The following is a 2,539-nucleotide window of genomic DNA, read 5'->3' as shown; positions in this document are numbered from 1 at the left end:
TGATTAGTTTATCTGATTTATTGCACGCTGCTTCTTGCGGGTCGGCGTTCAATCCCCGACCGTCCGAGTGGTTGGGCATCATTTCGTTTCCCTTATTCTTTTTCATAATCCTTATCCTCATATCCCCTTTTTCCGAAGGCTATATGGACATAATGGCTTAGCGCTTTCCCCTTGATAGTTACCTTGCTTTTCCACATATTGTATTAATGTATTTTATCTTCCTCTTGCTCCTTCACTGTTATTGTATTTCTCTTTATTCTCTTCATTTATCTCTCTCTTCCCCCCCCCCTCCTCTCTGTCTCTCTCTTTCTTTCTCGCTCTCTCTCTCCCCCCTCTCTCTGTCTCTCTCTTTCTTTCTCGCTCTCTCTCTCCCCCCTCTCTCTGTCTGTCTCTCTCTCTCTCTCTCTCTCTCTCTCTCTCTCTCTCTCTCTCTCTCTCTCTCTCTCTCTCTCTCTCTCTCTCTCTCTCTCTCTCTCTCTCTCTCTTCGTCACATTTATCTTGATTCACTCCATCTCTGTCTTCGCTCTGTTCCATGTCTTGCCCTCCGCCTTCTTCATATCCTTCCCTCTTCCCTTTTCTCTTCCATTCCCTCTTGTTATCCTTTCTTGCACGCAATTATCGCCGTCCTCGTCCTTCTCAGTTAAACGTAAACACTTGAATCCTCTTCTTTGGATCGAGAGTCTTGATCAAAGAGGTAGAGAAGAGGGGGTGTTGAAAGAGGGTTAGGGAGGGGGGGGGGGTGAAGAGGGGAGGGGTTTTGATATGTGAGAAATAGGTTTCGTATCGAGGGTGGGGGGTGGGATGGGGGGGGGGGGAGCGAAGGATGTGTTGTAAAAATCTGGAGGTTTAGGTAAAGTTATTTTTTTTAGGATGAGTTACAGGATATGATTTCGAATTGGGTATTTTTTTTGTTTGTTTTGTTTAGTTTGTGTTTGATTTCAGTGTTGCAATTGTTGTTTAGGTGCTTGTTTGTGTTTTTGTTTTTTTTAAGTAAGACCGATGTTGAACGTAGCTGGGATGCTCTCGGACGAAGGTTCGAATCCTCGTCACGGCCCTTTGTGGATTTGTTCATTGAAAGTAGCAGAATTATCATCAACAGCAGGAGCCTCTACGTCAGCAGTAGCAGCAGAAGTAGCAGCAGGAACCCCAGCAACAGTGCCAGGAACAGTAGCGATTAAGACAGCAGCAGCAGCAGAAGCAGAAGCAGCAGCAGCAGCAGCAGTAGCAGCAGCAGCAGAAGCAGCAACAGCAGCAGCAGCAGCAGCAGCAGCAACAGCAGCAGCAGGAGCAGCAGCAGGAGCAGCAGAAGCAGCAGCAGCACTAGCAGCAGCAGTAGTAGCAGCAGCAGCAGCAGGAGCAGCAGCAGCAGCACCAGCAGAAGCAACAGCAGCAGCAGCAGTAGCAGCAGCAGCAGCAGCAACAGCAGCAGCAGCAGCAGAAGCAACAGCAACAACAGCAGCAGCAGCAACAGCAAAATTGATCCAATTACCATGCTAGAGAAGATCTCACCAATACGATCATTGCCGCGATTGTCCCGCTATCACCCAGGACGTTGTTAGTGTGTGATCGTTTGACGGCGCTCAGCGTGCCTCTAATCCCGACCGGAGTTACGTGATAAGGCTGGTTATGGCTTGCGGTAGTCTGAATTGCCTTCGTGAATGGTTAGCTGAACTCTCAAAAGCTCTCTCTCGTAGCTCCCGCGGCTCTTAACCTGTAAGCAAGTAGAGGTTAAGAGCCGCGAGTTCCGTCAGACCTCGACACGGAAAACACACAACACTATACACAGAACACCCCAACAAACTCATCAAAGATAAATATACATGATAAAACTGATATACATGATAGCAAACTCGCTGTATACAGGATAACACTAAATCTATCAGCCCCTACACTACACCAAGGAGATAAAAGAGTTTAGTGGAGTGAGAGAGAGATATCAGGGTTTTGTGTTTATAATTACCGTGATGCTCCTAAGTGGGTTTTGTATTTGATCTTTGGGTGTGTGTGTGTGTGTGTACTCACCTAATTGTACTCACCTAATTGTGCTTGCGGGGGTTGAGCTCTGGCTCTTTGGTCCCGCCTCTCAACCGTCATTCAACTGGTGTACAGATTCCTGAGCCTACTGGGCTGTGTGTGTGTGTGTGTGTGTGTGCGTGTGTGTGCGTGCACAATGGTGGCATTACACATGAGTGGCTCTCGGGGCAGAGTCCTTCAACAAACTGTTTGCTGTGTGGTGCCCCGTGAAATATATTCATGAAGTGAAGACAGAAAAATCCTCCCTCTCTAGTTTAGAGAAATAACACAGACCTGGAGAGGACCACTGAGAGGGTTCCCTCTATTACCTTCTCCCTCGCGAATTTCCAGCTTTGTAAACTGGTGCGAATTTTCGTCGTCTTGGTTAGAGGGAGAGACAAGGGGCCAGATTCACGAAACCACTTACGCAAGCACTTACGAACGTGTACATCTTTTCTCAATCTTTGACGGCTTTGGTTACATTTATTAAACAGTTTACAAGCATGAAAACTTGCCAATTAACTG

Source organism: Procambarus clarkii, chromosome 88 (genome assembly GCF_040958095.1).
Source record: "Procambarus clarkii isolate CNS0578487 chromosome 88, FALCON_Pclarkii_2.0, whole genome shotgun sequence".
NCBI lineage: Eukaryota > Metazoa > Arthropoda > Malacostraca > Decapoda > Cambaridae > Procambarus > Procambarus clarkii.
This window is presented reverse-complemented; position numbering follows the sequence as displayed.